The sequence below is a fragment of the Macaca thibetana genome, chromosome 6, assembly GCF_024542745.1.
Source record: "Macaca thibetana thibetana isolate TM-01 chromosome 6, ASM2454274v1, whole genome shotgun sequence".
Classification (NCBI taxonomy): Eukaryota; Metazoa; Chordata; class Mammalia; order Primates; family Cercopithecidae; genus Macaca; species Macaca thibetana.
In genome coordinates, this window is record NC_065583.1 from 97,116,002 (window position 1) to 97,135,714 (window position 19,713).

At 34.8% G+C, this 19,713-nt stretch overlaps 1 long non-coding RNA gene across 2 annotated transcripts in view; it reads right to left on the bottom strand.

Annotated features, from left to right (window-relative positions):
* The window catches only part of LOC126957398 (uncharacterized), a 44,188-nt gene that overhangs the window by 9,580 nt on the left and 14,895 nt on the right, over positions 1 to 19,713 (bottom strand). For both annotated transcript variants that reach the window (XR_007726738.1, XR_007726737.1), the window contains one exon: positions 19,128 to 19,198. This is a non-coding gene — a long non-coding RNA (uncharacterized LOC126957398). The remainder of the gene's footprint in view (positions 1 to 19,127; positions 19,199 to 19,713) is intronic.

The following is a 19,713-nucleotide window of genomic DNA, read 5'->3' on the forward strand; positions in this document are numbered from 1 at the left end:
TCCAAAGTCTGACCAGACCAATAACAAGTAACAAGATTGAAGTTGTAAGAAAATGTCTTCCAGTCGAGAAAAGCTGTGTATTACATGGCTTCACTGCTAAGTTCTACCAAATATTTAAGGAAGAATTAATCCCAATCCTATGCAAACTATCTCAAAAAATAGAGGACGATGGCATACTTTCAAGTTCATTCTTCTATGAGGCCTGTATCACCCTGGTACCAAAACCATACAAAAACATATCAAAAAAGGGAAACTACAGGCCAATATCACTGATGAATATGGATGCAAAAATTCTCAACAAAATGCTAGCAAACAAATTAAACAACATGTTAAAAGTTTGATTCATCATGATGAAGTGAGATTTATTTCAGGGATGCGAGAATGGTTAAACATATACAAACCAGTCAATGTGATAAATCATATCAATGGAATGAAGGACAAAAACCATATGATCATTTCAGTTGATTCAACATCCCCACATGATTAAAAAAAAAAAACCAAAAAACCCTGAGAAAACTAAGTATAGAAGGAACATACCTCAACATAATAAAAGCCATATATTACAGATCCACAGCTAGGGTATTAAATGGGAAAAAAACTGAAAGCCTTTTCTCTAAGATCTAGAACACAATGAGGATGCCCACTGGTCACCACTGTTACTCAACATATTACTGAAATTTCTAGCTGCAGCAATCATGAAGGAGAAAGAAATAAAGGGAATCAAAATTGGAAAGGAAGAAGTTAAATTATTTCTATTTCTGTTTACAGATAAAATAATTTTTTTTTTTTTTTGACAGAGTCCCACTCTGTCACCCAGGCTGGAGTGCAGTGGCATGATCTCAGCTCACTGTAACCTCCACCTCCTGGGTTCAAGCCATCCTCCCACCTCAGACTCCCATGTAGCTGGGACTACCGGCACATGCCACCACACCCAGCTAATTTTTGTATTTTTTGGTAGAGATGGGGTTTTGTCGTGTTGCCCAGGCTCGTCTCAAACTTCTGGGCTCAAGTGATCCACCTTCCTTGGCCTCCCAAAGTGCTGGGATTCCAGGCATAAGCCACCATGTCTGGCCAATCAGTAGTACTTCTATATGTCAACAGTGAACAATCGGGAAAAAAAAAAAAAAAAATCAAGAAAATAATCCCATTAACAATAGCTACAAATAACATAAAATATCTAGGACTTAACCAAAGAAGTGAAATTTTCCTGCAATGAAAACTATACAACATTGATGCAAGAAACTGATGAGGACACACACAAAAAATGAAAAGATAACCCATATTCATGGTTTCAAAAAATAATATTGTTAAAATGTCAATACCTCCCAAAGGAATCTAAAGATTGAATGCAATCTTTATCAAAATAGTAATGACATTCTTCACAGAAATAGAAAAAACAATCCTAAAATTTACATGAAACCACAAAAAGACCCAGAATAGCCAAAACTGTTCTAAGGAAAAAGAACAAACCTGGAGGGATCACATTACCTGACTTCAAATTATACTATAGAATTATAGGAACCAAAACAACATGGTACTGACAGAAAATCAAACACACACACCAGTGGAACAGAATAAAGAACCCAGAAATAAATCCTTACATATATGTATGAACTCATTTTTGACAAAAGTTCTATGAACATAGATTGGAAAAGGACAGCCTCTTTAATAAACCATACTGGGAAAACTGGATATTCATATGTGAAAGAATGAAACTTGACATCTATCTCTTATCATATACAAAAATCAAATCAAAATGGATTAAAGACTTAAATCTAAGACCTCAAACTATAAAACTACTAAAAGAAAACTTTGAGAAAACTTTCTAGGACATTGGACTGGGCAATGATTTCTTGAGTAATACTCAACAGACACAGGCAACCAAAGCAAAAATAAACAAATGAGATCACATCAAGTTAAAAAGCTTCTTCACAATTAAGGAAACAATCAGCAAAGTGAAGAAATAACCACAGAATGGGAGAAAATATTTTCAAACTATCCATCCGACAAGGGATTAATAACCAGAATATATATGTAGCTCAAACAACTCTATAGAAAAAATCTAATAATGTGATTTAAAAATGGACAAAATATTTAAATAAACATTTCTCAATGGATGACATGCAGATGTCAAACAGGTATATGAAAAGTTGCTCAAAGTCATTGATAATCAGAGAAATGCAAGCCAAAATTACAATGAGATACCATCTCACCCCAGTTAAAATGGCTTATATCCAAAAGACAGGCAATAAGAAATGCCAGCAAGAATATGGAGAAAAAGGAACCCTCATATACTGTTGGTGGGAATAAAAGTTAGTGCAACCACTATGAAGAACATTTTGGGGGTTCCTCAAAAAACTAAAAGTAGAGATACCCTACGATCCAGCAATCGCACTGCTGGATATATACCCAAAAGAAAGGAAGTCAGTATATCAAAGAGATATCTACACTACTGTGTTTGTTGCACCACTGTACACAATAGCCAAAATTTGGAAGCAACCTAAGTGTCCATCAAAAGATGAATGGATAAAGAAAATATGGTAGTTATACACAATGGAGTACTACTCGGCCATAAAAAGAATGAGATCCTGTCATTTACAACCAAATGGATGGAACTGGAGGTCATTATGTTAAGTGAAATAAGCCAAGCACAGAAAGATAAACATCACATGTTCTCACTAATTTGTGGGAGCTAAAAATTAAAACGGTTGGAACTCTTAGTGACAGAGTGTAGAAGGATGGTTCAGCCTCTGGAAGGGTAATCAGTGGGTGAAGTCTGGGAGGGGGTAGTGGAAATGGTTAATGGGTACAAACAATAGTCAGAAAGAATAAATAAGACCTACTATTTGATAGCACAATGGGAGGATTCGAGTAAAAATAATTATTTTAAAGTAACTAAAAGAGTATAATTGAATTGTTTTAAACACAAAGAATAAATGCTTGCGGTGATGGATACTCCATTTACCCTGATGTGATTATTATGCAATGCATGCATATATCAAAACATTTCATGTAATCAATAAATATATACATGTATTATGTACCAACAAGTTTTTAAATTAGAAACTGGAGCACTGAGCTAGTCCTTTCATTGTCTTGTCCTTTCTCTCCAGGTTTTTTTTTTTTTTTTTTATTCTTGGATCTTATGTTCTATGTTTCAAGATTTATAATGAAATTTTCTGTTTCAATTTTCTTCTTTTCACTATTGCATTTTTTTTCGCAGTTCAATTTTTTTTTCACTTCTTGTTCTTTATCTTATATAGCTTAATTTTATATATCTTATTCTTCATTTATGGCTAGAATAAGTTACTTTGTCTTTCCAAATAATAATTATAGTTCTTTAAGAAGTTTTATTCTCTCTGAGTATTCTTTGTTTCTTAAACTGTCTTTTCTCTGTTTGCTATCTTGGTTTCTACCTCTCACGAGAAAAGCTTTTCTCTCAAATTGCAATCATTGGAAGGACAGCCCTTATGAGATATTTAAGAGTATTCCAGTATAAAACTGATTTAAAAATTTAGGTCCTTTGTGTGTGGTTTAGCACTATAAGCTTCACTTTAGAATGACCTGACTTCCATTTAATTTGGGGAACCATGTTTTGAATTTAGATACTTTATTTTACTCTGGTCAGATTCCCCAAAAAACACTTTTCCAATATTGTTTCTGAAAGCCTATAATTCTAAATGCCAGGGCTTGGGAAGCTGATAGACTAAGTCTAAGAGGTCTCACATAAACTTTCACCATGTTTTTGACATGGTATGTTTACTACTAACTATATGTGATGTCCTTCCAAGCAGAATCTTTATATTTATTCTCTCCAAAGGAAAACTTTTTAACCTGTAAGTGGTTATAGTATAGATATTTGGAGTTCTCCCACAAGTTTTGTGGTTTATTTGATTTAGTCAAATCTGCTTGCCAAAAGCCACATCCATAGCTTTTGCTAGACATAATGTATTAGACTTTTCCAGAGAAACAGAATCAACATAGTAGGGCAGGGAGAAAAATTATTTTAAGAAACTGGTTCACATGATTGTGGAGGCTGGGTAAGCCCAAAGTCTGCAGAGTAGTACAGCAAGCTGGAGACCCAAGAAAGAGGTGCAATTCCAGTCCACAGGCAGTCGGCCAGCAGAATTCTTTCTTGCTCAGAGGAGGTCAATCTTTGTTCTATGATGCCCTCAAATGATTTGATGAGACCCACTCATGTTATGGGGTGTGATTTGCTTTACTGGAAGTCCACAGGTTTAAATGTTACTCTCATTAAAAAAAAAAAAACACCCTCACAGAAACATTCAGAATGATATTTCACTAAATATTTTCATCCCATGGTTCACCCAAGTTGACACATAAAATTAATCTTTATATATACCTACTTCTTTTGACCTATTTACAGGCACTTTGACCACATCAGCCTACTCTGGGGCCATAACCTTAACCATTTTAGCCTTTTTGCCTAGCTTAAAAATTAACTAGATATGATCTTAATATTTTTAGCAATCTTAGCAAATCTGCTACAACCACAGCCTTGATTTGGTATTTACCCTAAGGCCTTAATGGTAGCATCCTGGACTTGGTCTATTTTTCTAGGACTCTGTTCTAATGGGTGTAGTGCAGTCCCCCCTTGATTTTGTAAGAAATAGCTCATATGTTCTAATCATGCAAGCTGGAAATCTGGGACTGTCTATATTTCTTCTTTTTTTTTTGGCGGAGTCTTCCTCTGTTTCTAGGCTGGAGTGCAGTAGTGCAATCTCTGCTCACTGCAACCTCTGCCTCCCAGGCTGAAGCATTTCTCCTGCCTCAGCCTACCAAGTACCTGGGACTACAGGTGTACACCACCATGCCCAGCTAATGTTTGTATTTTTTAGTAGAGACAGGGTTTCACCATGTTAGCCAGGATGGTCCGATCTCTTGACCTCGTGATCCGCCTTCCTTGGCCTTCTAAAGTGCTGGGATTACAGGCGTCAGCCACCACGCCCAGCCATTCCTTCTTAATTCTGTTTGCAAAGTGACCTTTCTTTTTCTGATTTTGTCTCTTTTTTGTCATACCATAATTAACAATAACGAGCTCATACTTTCAACATTTTGACTTGAAATATCTTCACATTGCTCTAAATTTCATTAGGTATAATTTCCGTATTTCTATCACAAAAGCTATGAAATGTACACCATTACATACAGTTTACCATCTTTCCAGCACCTATAACAATTTCCTTAAAAATTTTCCAGGCTCCTGTAACTATTTTCTCACTGACCACCCATCCCCAGATACTTTTGTGGTATCATATCAGTGCTAATTTTGTGGTACTAGCTATTTCTGTGCATTTTATAACGTTTCATATTTTTGCTGCAACAAATTACTGCTCACTTAATGTCTTAAAACAACACAAATTTATTGTCTTGTAACTCTAAAGGTCAGAAGTTTAAAATGGGTTTCACTGGGCTAAAATCAAGGTGTTACTAGGGCTCAATTGCTTCTGGAAGCACCTGAGGGTAATCTGTTTCCTTCTCCCAGAGACTGCCCACCCTCCTTGGCTCATGACTGCCTTTCTACATATTAAAATCCAGCAACAGCAGGCTGACTCTTTCTCAAGCTGCCATCTCACTGGTTCTTGATAATCAAATCTTTTTTTTTTTTTAAGTGCCCTTGTGATTATATTGGGCCCAACTAGAAAATCCAGATTCATCTCCCTATTTTAAGGTTAAATGATTAGTAATGTTAATTCCATCTACAAGCCTTAATTCCCATTTGCTATATAATGTAACATTCACAGGTTCCAGGGATTTGGAAATGAACCTCTTTGGTGGGCCATATGCTGCCTACCACACTGTGTCATAAGCAATTGCAAAATCTCACTGGTTTAAAACAACACACATTTATTTCTAGCTCCCACATATGCTAACTGGCTGGGGTTCAGCTAATGTAGGCTGGGTTGGTTGATCTTAGGTCTAAGCTTCAGGTCAGGTTGAGACATGCTTTACAAGCCTCTCATCTTCCTTGGGCTATAAGCTGTCTGAGGCACGTTCTTATGGCAGAAGGTAGAAGCGCAAGAGAGCAAGCCCAATCTTACAAACATTTTTCAAACCGTTACTTGCATCACATCCACTAACATCCTACTAACCAAAGAAAGTTGTGGACGGGAACAGTGGCTCACGCCTGTAATCCCAAATTTTAGGAGGTCAACATGGGAAGACTCCTTGAGCCCAGGAGTTCTAGGCTCCCCTGGGCAACATAGTAAGAGCTCATCTCTACAAATACAAAAAAATTATCCAGGCATGGTGGTTCATGCCTATAGTTGTGGCTACTTGGGAGGCTGAGGAGGGAGGATCACTTGAGTCTGGAAGATCTAGGCTGCAGTGAGCTGTGATGGTGACACTGCACTGCAGCCTGAGTGATAAGGCAAGACTCCAGTTTCCTAACAGGAAGGAAGGAAGGAAGGAAGGAAGGAAGGAAGGAAGGAAGGAAGGAAGGAAGGAAGGAAGGAAGGAAGGAAGGAAGGAAGGAAGGAAGGAAGGAAGGGAAGGAGGGAGGGAAGGAGGGAGGGAGGGAGGGAGGGAGGGGGGAGGGAGGGAGGGAGGGAGGGGGGAAGGGAGGGAGGCATTGTGTAGCCAAGCCCAGCATCATTGGGATAGAAAAATATACTCTCCCATGTAAATGTGGAGAACAGGCATTGAATATTTGCTAAAACAAACAAACAAAACACTAACTTACCTTACTAAGCAAGGAATTACAGAAAATGGAAACAACCACCTTAAAACTTCCCATTCACTTCACTTACATATATGAATGCTATTCAAATCCATAGTGTCAATTACATGTTTTAGCACAAATTTTATCATTCATCTATTTTTACTCTCAGGTTAATTTCTTTGAGCAAATAATAAAGCTAAAAGCACTTTTGAAAAATGAGTTATTAAGCTCCCTACCAATTACTACATACATAAAACCATTTTAACTCTGAAAAAATATAAAATCCATGAGTATGTTCATAATAAAAGTATAAGTAAGTGGTCAGACTCCTATGACACTGCCTCATTTTTAGAAAGATTATAGAGTTGAGTTTACTTGTGAGGATGACATCTTCTCAAATAAATACTGATACAGAAGTATGATGCTTTTGTTCCTATAATACTTCAAAGTCAAGAGAAGATTATCCATGCTACATGCTCATTTCTGTAATTCATTTCACTGAAGACCATCATTTCATAGTACAATTATCTACTTTAAACCATCTCTTAAGTCTTTAATCATTCTAACAGTTTCATTTCTGCATACAAAACACAAAGTGACTGTTAGAGAAAATAAGACTATCTAAAAGAAATAAACTTCTAAGCCAAAGGTCATAATTAGAACTTTTCCCCAAAAGATTGTGCCCTAACTATACTTCTGAGTTGTGTTTTACATATTGAAAGTTACTAGTTTATGGTGTTCAGTAGGTCAGTATTTATATGAACTGTGTACCAATCTTAACTACACAAGGTTACGGAAAAATCCACAATCAATAATGATTTCTGTCATCTTCACAGTATCTAAACAAGAATTTATAGCAGACTTTGAAAAAAATCACTTTGATGAGAAGTTTTATTGGGCGTATTCAATCTACAATCTAGATAATAACTTGAAATTTTAAAATTTGATTGGTTTTTATTTTACTGTTATTAAGAAAGCATAAATTTCTTTGCAAAATTATTTCTTCATTTTGAAACAATCTCAAACTTATAGAAGAGTTGCAAGTACAGTACAAGGAACTTTTTCTTTTTCTGAAAGACTTCAGTGTAAGAATGTTGTCCCCAGTGCAGACAGTTTTATTACCTGGATTGAGCTTCGGTTCCCCCTATCAAGCTCGCCCTCCACAAGTAAACCTACCTTGCGCAGTCCATCTAATTACTGTAAGAAGGAATTACCCAGGAAGAGAAGCAGAAGGAACAAACGTAATTATACTTCTGTATTTCTTCCACAGTCAGGTTGATTAAGGAGTACATGCTGTGTGATCAGGTATAGCATGATACTAAGGAATTTTAGAAAGCATTACTCCAGAAAATGGCAATTCAAAATGCCTTGTGAGGATATATATTTCACATATATAAGAAATGCTTTGCCTTATGTATTTCATTATCCAATGCTGAGATTTCCTATGTAAAAATGTTATATCTAACAAAAACCAAAATTAATCACATAACAGCAGACTCAATCATATCTACCATTAGACTGCTATATATTTTTATTTTACTAAAATATTCAATAAGGTAAATATTTTAGATATTTGGCAATAATATAAACTGATAAAGTCTATACAATAATTGAAGGCTTTTTCTTTTTTTTTTTCTTTTTGAGACGGAGTTTTGTTCTTCGTTGCCCAGGCTGGACTGCAATGGTGTGATCTCGGCTCACTGCAACCTTCGCCTCTCGGGTTCAAGCGATTCTCCTGCCTCAGCCTCCCGAGTAGCTGGGGTTACAGGCACATGCCACCACACCTGGCTAATTTTTTTGTGTTTTTAGTAAAGATGGGTTTTCACCATTTTGGTCATGCTGTTTTCGAACTCCTGATCTCAGGTGATCTGTCCGCCTTGGCCTCCCAAAGTGCTGGGATTACAGGCATGAGCCACCATGCCCGGCCTTGAAGACATTTTGAATGTATATTTCACCTATCCTATGTCCAAATATTTGGAGATAATTTTTATATATTTCATTACAATTATCAATTATACTTAGTAATTTTCATTTTCACTACTATTATTCTTTTTATTTATTTTTAGTTTTTCATCTTACAGGCTACTTTATTTTAAATAATAAAATGTAAAAGGTGGTAGGCCTCTAGCCAAAAATAAACACATGGGAAAAAAAGAGTGCCTATTCTAAAATAAAAATATTTCTGTCTTTATTTCTGGAAAAAATGGTCTGTTTCTATAATATCAGAGGCACAGTTTAAGCATGCTATTAGTACTAAGTGAATTTTCTACAAGGAAACCACAAAGTACCTTTGAAAATCAATACACTCTGAAAAAAATATTTTAAAACTTATCCATTGGAGAAATCATTTCAAAGTCAAAGAACAGTGGAAGTTAATGGGTACTGTAAAGTTTTTCTTTCTCTCTGCTCGGTACACCACTCTGTTCTCTCATGCTGAAGACAAAGGAGTTAGGTACATGGACCATGCAAAGGAGCAAAAACAGCTCAGTAATCCTGAGACAGTGAGCATGGCCATGGAAACTGCCACAGTAGTGGAAAAATATCTGGCTTCCCTTTAATCCGTTCCAGACTTTTTGCAAAGATTTTTCCATTGCAATATAAGTGTTTATACTTTAGACACAATTTTCTACCATTTTTCTACTTATTCTCCTTTAATAATATAATTGTATGTCAGAATTTTGATAAACATAAAGAGCACATGTACTTTGAAAATAATTTTTTCTCCACTGATTTTTATACAAAGGCAATTATGTAATACATTCAACTTTGCCTAGGCAAACTGTGGGTGTCAACATTTTTCTTGTTATGCTATGGAAAAGACATAGGAGAGGACAGATCATGTTAGTCCAGAATCATATAGCTACTAAGAATCTGAATTATAAAGATTCAGATTTACTACTGTCTTATAATTATTCATTCAACAGGACAACATTTATTGAAAAACTACCTTCTTCTGTAGAACTGCAAAATGTTGGCCCCAAGGAACACAGTGACAAATGAGATTGCATCTGGACCTTAGAAATATTCAGAGTCTAATGGATGCTTCCATAGAGCAGCCTTCAAAATGTTTAGAAAATTGAAAGTGAAAGTCATTCCATCATGTTCTGTTAATATCCATGAGAAGAGAACACTTGCTTTAGAAAGAAGTAAATTGTAGGAATCAATGTACCTGTAAAACATTGATTAAATATTAATAGTTGTCTATAATGCATGGAAAACAGTAAGTAGGGATCCACATTTCTTGTATTTAATCATCTAAGGACCTAAAATCTTCTGAAAGGGCAGTTATAAATTGTATTAGTGTGGAGTCCTCTGCTTTAATCTAAGTCATTACCATCCAGTTGTCAAAGAATTAGAGCATTAATCCGATATGCTGTGACTGAAATCTTGACTCATTCTAAGCCTCTTCTCTTTCCTTAGTTAAGGAGGTTTTGAACTATCTGTTTTAAAAGGATAATTGCCTTTACTCTTCAAATTTACTTTTTTTGTAGACATACTGCATAATTGTGTAAGAATGGAATACTTTATTATATGTTTTATTCATTCAAGTATAACAACTAAATATATACTTTCTTTTTTTTTTTTTTTTTTTTTTTTGAGACGGAGTCTCTCTCTGTCGCCCAGGCTGGAGTGCAGTGGCCGGATCTCAGCTCACTGCAAGCTCCGCCTCCCGGGTTCACGCCATTCTCCTGCCTCAGCCTCCCGAGCAGCTGGGACTACAGGCGCCCGCCACCTCGCCCGGCTAGTTTTTTTGTATTTTTTAGTAGAGACGGGGTTTCACCGTGTTAGCCAGGATGGTCTCGATCTCCTGACCTCTTGATCCGCCCGTCTCGGCCTCCCAAAGTGCTGGGATTACAGGCTTGAGCCACCACGCCCGGCCTAAATATATACTTTCAACAAGTCATAAAATTGTTCACATTCCATTTGGCTGATGGATAGCCTCTTTTTCACTTTTGCTATTGTACATCTCAGTAGAGTTACATGTTTATGGTGTCATTCTAAAAATCAATAAATTCTGGATTGATTTTCTACAACTACAACTTCTTGTACCCTATTATATGATCTAGTAAAATAAGGAAATGATCTAGTAAAATAAGGAAAATCAGTTATCTAATGCGATAGAACTCACCACTCAACGTTTTGGTGCCTTAGTCAATGATAATTTACTATTTCAACCAAATCTGTGGGTTGCTTGAGTAACTCCTCTTTTGGTTTTGCCTGGGCTCACCATGGGACTGCACTCAGCTGAAAGGGGCCTGGGCTGGATGACCCACGTGCCTAGAAATTAGTACAACTTCTCAGCTGGGGAATTTTTATTTTCCTGTCAACCTCACATAGGCTTGATTGAACTTCATTCCAAGGTTCGAAGATGTAGAGAGGAGAAGCTTCAAGGCTTCTTGTGCAAAACTCCAGAACTCACACAACATCACTTCTGTCACACTGTATTCACTAAAGGAAGAAATCAAGATCATCCCAGGTACAAGAAGGTGAAGAAAGAGAATTCACTCCATTATGACTGTATCAGCAAGGCCACATCGCAGAGCCATGAACCCAGGAAGGTCTTATTCATTGTTGAACATTATTAAAAATGTTTACTACAATATATAACTCTATCTTACCAGGTATGAAAATATCTTTTCTGAGCATAAAGGCCATGAATTCATATGATTTGAATACATATTTGGGTCAAGTTAAACAATTGATTTAATGCACACATTTCAAACTAAAATGTTTCTCAAGGACAGAGATTGCATGTATTAGTTAAAACATTAGTATCCAGTTATTTATCTTTTGGAAAAAGTCACTATAAAGTTAAGTCAGGGAACCCAATGAAGGAAAGCTGTATGAGGTCAGGAAGCCGGCTATTTTGTTGTCATTCATTTCTGTTATCTTTTGAAAATCACTGTATCCTCAGCACCAAGACACCAGACACACAGGATGAATTGAATTGACATAATAAATATAGGAGGCTTTTTGGTTGTTTTGTTGTGACACATATAGTATATATTGATTTGATATAATAAACATAATAGACTTTTTTGTTTATTGTAAGATTTTCAGTTGTTTTGCTTTGGTTTGTTTTTATGTTTGTTGTTAGCTTATAATATCATTTGAAGTTTGAGCATACTTGTTTTAAAAATGAGGACACTGAACCCCAGAGAACTTATATTAATCATCCAGGTTTAAATATTTCAAGAACTACAACAACTTGATCTAAGCTCTCGGTATGTTATGTTACAGGGAAGTTATGTGTCCTGAATTTCCTTTCAAAATCTACTCCTGACTTCGCACCTCTTCATGTAATAATAAGAAATAAGAAATATGTTTTATAAGTAATATATGCAAAGATTTTAACAAATAAGTATCATTTCATTATTATTGTTTTTAATATTTTACTATTTTTAAACCATTATTTTAATTGACAGAATTTTTCTGGAAATAATACAGTTAATTGAATAAGTATGCATCACAATTCTGTTTTACTACATTTTCCTTCTCTAAATCCAGTCAGATCTATGGAGAATTTCTTATATTTATTCAATATCCAACTGCAAAATACAAGTGCATGCATATATGTGCTCAACACAAAAAGATAAACATAAAGACTTGCATTGGATTTATTGGGTTTGCCACTAATTTAAGAAATTAGTTAAAGCTAATCTAATTAGCTAAAACCGAGAAATTAACAAACCTAAGAAATTAGTTAAAATATTATAATTGCTTTGATTTAATTTTAAAATATAATGGTTATTTTAGTTTTAACACAATATCAGGTTAATGTCTATAAAAATCATGGTTTTAAAGATCATTGCACAGTCAAAGTTAAAGCTATTTTCAAGTACTAAACCAATAGCTGATTTTTTAAAATACATCTTAAACAGTATTATATTTTAACATTGCAAATTACTTTTAATATCATAGTAAAGAAGATTTCAAAGTTATTGTAATCTAAGAATCACTTTTAATACTGTATTTTGTTATTTTTCTTTAAAATAAATTGAATAAGATAATTTTTCATATTTTAGGGAAATTATGGAGCACATTTAAATATACCAATCTTTTCATGAAGAGATGTGTGCCAAAAAATTCACCATTTCCTTGGCAGCTTTAAAAAGTTCTGAATATTTAAGTGTTCTTCATTTTACAGGCTGAAATCTGTTTCCTGGTAACTTCTACTCAGTATTTCCCATCTAAGCACTTCCTAGAATGATCTATTCACAATGGAACCCACAGCTTTTTTCATCCCATTAAGTACTTTCCTTTCTATGCCAAAAGGGTACTCTCGGTGCTAAGGGGTTATTCTGGTGGTTTTTGCATACCCTGATGATGGAACCTCATTATGATTTCCTGGACTGTTGAACATGCCTTTTGCTTTCAGCATGATACTTTTAAGGTCTCTCTGAGGTTGTATTCCATTTCCTTGATTCTAATGGGATATACATCCCTGAAGTGGTGGTTAGAGCCTGAGAAATACTACCTCAGTTATATATTAAACTTTTACTGCTCAAAATGAGATCTTAAAATAGCTTAATGTAAAGAAATAGTATCAATGTCTCCCCAGATATTAATTAATAATGATTAATCACCTCTATAAGTGTAGTTTTAACTATATGTAGTTTTAATAAAGATGTGTATTTTTAAATAAAGACAGTGAAACATACATTGTGGATAACCCATCTTGAAGCAAATAGAAATTAAGCTTATTTAAACGATTAGGAAACCTGGCCGGGCATGGTGGCTCACACCTGTAATCCCAGCACTTTGGAAGGCTGAGGTGGGCAGATCACTTGAGGTCAGGAGTTCGAGACCAGTCTGGCCCACATGATGAACCTTATCTTTACTAAAAATGTAAAAATTAGCCAGGCATGGTGATGAGTGCCTGTAGTCTCAGCTACTTTGGAGGTTGAGGCAACAGAATCACTTGAATCAGGGAGGCAGAGGTAGTGGAGAGCCAAGATTGCACCAGCATACTCTAGCCTGGGTGACAGAACAAGATTCTGTCTCAAAAAAAAAAAAAAAAAAAAAAAAAAAAGAGAGAGAGAGAGATTATGAAGCCTAATAAAAGAAATGCTCACATACATTATCTTCTAGAATAAAAAAGATGAAATGCACACTCTGGAAATTTAGACAAAACATGGTTGACAGAATGTCTATGTTATCTCATTTTCAAATTGATCAATGTGAAATCTCCCTTTCCATTGTAATACAAAGTCAGATTTTCTTAAATAAAATAAAAGAGATGACTAAATACAGTAAATGGAGAATTAAGAATCAGTATCTTGTATCTTAGGCAAAATTTAAGGGCCATCTGAAAAAGAATACCTTATCAGTATTCTTAAGAAGTTGACAGGTTGATCAGTTTTAGTCCTGTGCAAGATAGTCTTGGAACACTGGAAATAGGCCAATCTACTTAAAACCTGGTATATACTAGGTTCTTCATACATGTAATCTCCAAAATATAAAGGTTTCACAATACTTTTATGAAGATAGTATTTAAACATTTAAAACATGAGAAAAGTGAGGCTCAGAGAGCTTAACTAATGTGTCCAAAGTTACACAGTAAATAAACTGTGAGATAAGTAGTTTACTTGACTCAAAGGCTATATCTGTTATTTGACAGCACAAGCCAAATCATTGTTTCTCCAGACCCACAGGGAGGAAAATCCAAGGAGTACTGAGCTCATTTGTGGTTGCTTTAGCAGTGTAGCTTAACAACAAAAGCAAAGGACTGTGAGTCAGGCAATGTGATCTTGAATTTCCCCTCACTGAGCTTCAGGACTTCAGGTGAGTCATTTTGCATCATGGTTTCCAGCTGGTCATATTTATAAAATATAAGATTAAAACTAGATGATCTCTAAGACATTCCAGATTTGACATTCTGTGATTCCCTCATGCACATCTTTAAGTTATATTTTCCTTTTAAATCAAAAGTTATTTGGATTTAGATAGTTGTATTTATTTTTTATGTCAGTTATTATAAATATTTGGAAACATGGTAGATTTTATTATGCAAGATATTGGCAATATCTTCCAATAAAACTTTCAAAGTCTTATTTCGCTTTCTTCAAGTGTTATATTTCAAAATGAGTGATGTGTGATCAAGGGTCTTTTGAGGCTAAAACTGTAATTCTCTTCTTACTCGCAATTGCATGGTTCTTTGGCTCATGTATATTCCAGACGCACAATAGCAATGCTCCATTTTATACATTTTATGTAATTCAGTGGCTTGGTAATAGGGAAAAAAGCTGGCATTTAGTTAAAACTAACTATAATATAAAATCTGGGGAAAAAAAGCGAGGTGAGAGTTGTACAATGTATGTGTAAATATATGTGTATTCACATACATACACAAGCCTACACACACAGGTCACTTTTTTTTCTTTTGCTAACTGATGTGCCATATTCTGCATGTATTTTAAAGAAATAAAGCTAAAATACTCAAACTATGCTAACACTCATTTATTTTTAATGTCATTGAAATTGTCTTTTACTTTGAAATGGAAAATCAAGAAATTTTCCTTTCCCTCTATTATTATAAATTTTAAAATTACATTTTTTTATTCCACAAAATAGAAAATGCAACTAAGCAAAAACAAAAATTGCCTCTAGCCCCACAATATAGACATAATCAATTTTAAAATATCTTAGTAAACAACCTTCCAAACCTTCTCTAAGAATTAATATATGTAAATATGATCATATTACACACACTATTTTTTTAACTTTTTTGTGCAATAGTTTATTTTATAAAAACTCATTATAACATTCACCTGTAACCCCAGCACTTTGGGTGCTGGGTGGTCAGATCTCCTGAGGACAGGAGTTCAAGACCAGCATGGCCAACACGTTTAAACTCCATCTCTACTAAAAAAATACAAAAATAACCCAGGCATGGTGGTGCATGCCTGTAATTCCAGCTACTCTGGAGACTGAGGCAGGAGAATCGCTTGAACCTGGGAGGCAGAGGTTGCAGTGAGCCAAGATCGTGCCACTCCACTTGAGCCCAAGTGACAGAGCAAGACTCTGTCTCAAAACAAACAAACAAAAAACTAATTATGCTATTCAATGCTTCCAAAGTATTTCACTATATGGGTTATTCAATTAATTATTTATTATTCATCATTTAGTGGTTTTCCCATGTTGATATTAAGCATATGCAATAAACATATATATTCATTTTTGCTTGACCAATTTTTTCATTATGATGAATTTCAAGATATGACTGTGGGTAAAATGGTGAAGCAGTTATAAAAATGTTGATATTTACTGTTAAATTTGCCTACTGATTTTTTTTCTTAACATTTTACCTGTGCTTATTCCCCAACACTCCACCTAACATTGAAATTCTCTTCTTTAAACAACATTTAGATATGTTGGCTACCTTGTTAACATTCTATTCATATGTTCATACAAAACATACAAGTATGTGAACTCTAAGTGTTAAAAATGAATCCCCACAATCACCTAATTGATATTTTCTTGCTTCATATCATCAAGCTTACTGCTTGTAGATCATCTACAAATCATTTTGTTTTTTTATTTTCCTTTCAGGAGTGGCAAACCCCACTTTCAGTTTGCTTGTTTTGGTGGAGCTGGTTAAATCCCCTATTTCAAGGGTATATATTGACTCAGGCTTTAGCCATTTAGTGCATTCTGTTTTCCCATCAACAGAGGTTGGCTCAGAGATAGGCATGCTCCTTGATTTGAAGCATTGAATTGGGGCTTTTTTCAACTTGACTTTAAAAAGATATCATCGGCCGGGCGCGGTGGCTCACGCCTGTAATCACCAGCACTTTGGGAGGCCGAGGCGGGCGGATCACAAGGTCAGGAGATCAAGACCACCCTGGTTAACACGGTGAAAACCCGTCTCTACTAAAAAACAAACAAACAAAATTAGCCGGGCGAGGTGGCGGGCGCCTGTAGTCCCAGCTACTGGGGAGGCTGAGACAGGAGAATGGCGTGAACCCGGGAGGCGGAACTTGCAGTGAGCTGAGATCGCGTCACTGCATTCCAGCCTGGGCGACAGAGCGAGACTCTGACTCAAAAAAAAAAAAAAAAGAAAAAAAAGAAAAAAACATATCATATCATGTATATATACTAAAACCCAGAATGATAGGAGGCTGAAACTTCCATAGCCTTCTTTGCACCACAATGGGGCATGCTTGTCTGCCCAGGGCCAAAACAGAGGCAGACAGAACCAAGAGATGGAGAAAAGTCACTGCTTGTACCAATCTTTTGTCCTCTGAATCCAGCCATCGCTGAGTCACGAAAGATCTCCGTGTTCTATCACATAAACAATAAGTTCCCATTTAGTTTTTGGAAACAACAATTTCCCAATTAAAGAGACCAATGCTAAATAATGTATGTTAAATCAATTATTGACATTTCAATAGCTTAGTCTTCACCAAATAGTTTCAGTAATAGATTTATTTCTGAGTCTTTCAGAATTTGTTTTTTTCTTCTTATTTTTCTATATACAGTCTATACCTACAACCATATTATAGCCACACATATTATGTTATTCACTGCCCTATCGCCTCTCTTAGCTATGGGCACTAAAACATTTATATTTTATTCCAGGTAAAAACATGTAAACAAGTAACAAAATGAAAACAAAATCTTCAATGCTTATTGTTGAAATAATTCTTATTAAATTATCTTAATTCTCTTTAAATATTATAGTCCTTCCACTCCCGCACAGACTACGAGCTTTTAAAGGGCAGGTTGTAATTTCTATAATTCGTTGCCTTTTGCTTAGCGTCTTGCCTTTAACAAAATAGGAACTTAATAAAAAATGTGCTGATGGATTGGAAACAAGAAGTAAATGACAAAGGACCAACAAAAGAGAACCTTTTCGTAGTATAGCTGATGGCCCTAAAAGCCCACAAATCAATATTAAAGATAAGATAAATTGAACAGCAAAACTCTGCAGACTACTTGGCTACAATATCCCAAAGATTAGTAAAATGATGTTTCTAAACAAACACACATAATGTAAACCATACGAGAGAGAGATAATCAGCACTATACTAGCCCAATTCTATTTGAGATATGTTATTTTTTTCTCTTGTCTATTAATTTCAAAAGTGTATTGCTTTTCTTTACCTTTGAAAACAAACAAAAGTATTTTTTTAGAAGCCTTAATGTATACTTTATATTAAAATAAAGAAATGAGTAATTCACACAAATAATTCGTGTAATATGGTATTTTCCATTTTAAAAAAAGAGTTTCAATTATCCACCCTTGACACATACTTTAGGTGTTGTGGAGATGAAGCCTTTATTACAAGCACAGACAGATTTTCACAATATAGCAGGCAAGCCTCAGATTATCATCTGCTTCATCACGATTTAGCTCAAAAAATGTAGAAAACCTGTGGACTTATCAAGACATACAGAAATGCTGTATGAGTGATGCTGGAGTCAAATAACTAGTAAAAAAAAAAATGAGCCTGGAATTACAGGAGGTTTATATGAATAAAAATGGGTTTCTATCATATGAAACCTTTATATTGTTTTATGACTTACCTGCTGATCATCATATCCTTTATTGCCTTTTAAGTAAAATGGTTATATAATTTTATAGCATAAAAATGATACATGTATAAAATTTTAAATGAAAAAAAATAAAATTCAATGTTAAAATACTCATTATGATATTCCTTAGAAATAATTTTTTGTAATAATTTTTCCTAATTTTGACTAAAACTTTCTGTGAAATTATGTAAAAAACAAATATTATAATAAAAATGGGCATAGAATATAAATAGATAATTCAGCTTGGACACAATGGCTCATGCCTGTAATCCCAGCACTTTGGGAGGCCAGGGTGGGCAGAGAGCTTGAGCCCAAGAGTTCACGATGAGCCTGGGAAACATGGTGAAACCTCTTCTCTATAAAAAGAAAAATACAAACATTAGCCAGGCATGGTGGTGCATGCCAGTACTCCCAGCTACTCGGGACGCTGAGGTGGGAAAATCACTGGAGTCTAGGAGGTTGAGGCTGCAGTGAGCCATGATGGCACTGCTGCACTCCAGCCTGGGAGACAGAGTGAAACCCTGTCTAAGAAAAATAAATAAATAAATAAATAAATAAATAAATAAATAAATAAAAGGTAATTCATTTAAGATGAAAGTTATTGTCAAAAAGCAAAAGAAAAAAAAAGAAGGTGTTTAACCTCACTAGTAGTCAAGATCACACAGTTACAATAATGAGGTTTTTTTGACTATCAGGTTTGCGTAATTCAAAAACCTTTGCTCATATTTAGTACTGGGAAAAACATATACTGTGTTACACTACTTGTAGAAATTTAACTTGGTACTAACTTTACAGAAAATCTAAGAATATCTATTAGAATTTTATATGTGTCTGCTTTTTGCCCAGTAACCTCTCAATTAGGAAACATTACGGAAAAATTTGCTGGAGTTTATACAGTTATACTTACTAGTCTGTTCATTACAGCATTGTCTATGACAGGAAGATCATCATCAACAACAACAAAAAACTGCAGAGGACCTAAAAAACAATAAATAAGGGATTAGATGCTTATGTTTGTACTTGTTATACGAAGGAATGTTGCATACTCATCTAAAATTACACTAAAAAATGTAATGAACCATGAATATATCTCTGATACATTGCTTAGTGCATAATGAGAAAGAGAGAAGAGGATGAAGGTGAGAAGGGAGGGAAAAACAAAATGGTAGGATATACATATTCATGTGCTATGCTCGGAGGCATTCAGGAACATTTCCAAAAGGTATATTCTAATCTGCAAGCAGCCATTAAAAACCAGTGGTAGATTGTAGGTGATTTTATATGATATTTTAAAAAGCTAAGTTAAATATCAGTATTTGCCTTATATCTTAAAAAATATTTAAAACCATCGTGTTATGAAGAGTGTAAAATAATTTCTATTGAATTGGTTATGATTATTTATCCTTTTTAATGCTGGATGTTAGCCTATTTCCAATATTTGATGTAATAAATAACATGAGAAATAGTTTATGTGACGTGATCAATATTCTAGA